Below are 1,266 nucleotides of genomic sequence, written 5' to 3'. Positions count from 1 at the left end.
ATATCCTTGCTGAGATGAGACAACACTACACACTAGAAGTCGCACATAATCAGATGATGTATGATATACAAGCTCAACAGCTTGAGATGATGACGCATATGCAACACATCCAACAGCACCAGCACGACTATGCTGGTAAAACAAAGCACAACATGTCGGGCTTCATTAACGAGATGGAGGTGATGAGGGTACGTGTGGAAGATTTTCAAGAATACATCCATCATGTGGGTATGCCACCTTACCAGTATGGACGAGGTGGGCATGGACGAGCACGAGGAAGAGGCAGTCAGTAGTCGTCATTTCAAGGTTTTCATTTCTTTTTCCACCTTCTATCAAATTATTGGGGACAATGTTTGGTTTAAGTGTGGGGGTGGGACTTTTATCACTTTCTATATTTGTTTTAGTTACTTCTTTCTAGTTTAATTTATGTTTTCATTTTATTTTCTTCTGGTCAAGTTGTAACATGTGTTGTTGAATCCTGTTTGCATGATTTTGTTTCACTTGTTATCGAATTCCCTTAGATTTGACCCCAACAATTTTTTTTTCACTTTGATTCATTGCACTCACTTGAAAGTATATAGGTTGTCACACTTTAGGCTTGTTAGAAAAACTTGGGAAAGTTTCAGTAATACTGATACCGTTCTGACACCCTAAACCCCCTTGTTATATGATATCAATTTGAGTAACCGTTATGCCAATACCTTAGGATCCGAGTTTTTAAAGTAGCTCCTAAGTAGTTTATAATAATAGTCAATATCATCCTTATGCACGCACTACGTAAGTAGCCGGTGCAAATATGTGTATGATATCTAAGCCAAATTGAAAAAAAACTGAAGAGAAAAAAACAAATGATAGGATATGTTCCCTCTAAGTTAGGTTGTTCCCACCCAACCACTTATCCTAACGGAGTAGACTCTTTGAACTCGATGAGCCGAGAAAAAGAAAAAAAAAAGAAGAAAGTTCAAAGTGAGATCATTAAACACTAATAGGTTAAATTACTATGTACGAGAAGGGATAACGAGCTTAATATGATTGCACTTGAATGAAAAGGAGCGAAAGAGAGCGAGGGACATAGGTTAAGTTATAATGGCATGATTCAGATTGGTTTGCATAAAGTGGGAGTTTTTGAAGAAAAAAATTGTGTCGTTACAGTATCCTTGGTCCTGATTTCTATTCCTAGTTGATTTAACATAGCCTAGCAGTCACATACAATTAGAGTGTTATGTGTTTTTATTTCGAACTGCGCTTAATTCATTTTCATCCGAG

The sequence above is a fragment of the Lathyrus oleraceus genome, chromosome 7 (assembly GCF_024323335.1).
Source record: "Lathyrus oleraceus cultivar Zhongwan6 chromosome 7, CAAS_Psat_ZW6_1.0, whole genome shotgun sequence".
Lineage (NCBI taxonomy): Eukaryota > Viridiplantae > Streptophyta > Magnoliopsida > Fabales > Fabaceae > Lathyrus > Lathyrus oleraceus.
This window is presented reverse-complemented; position numbering follows the sequence as displayed.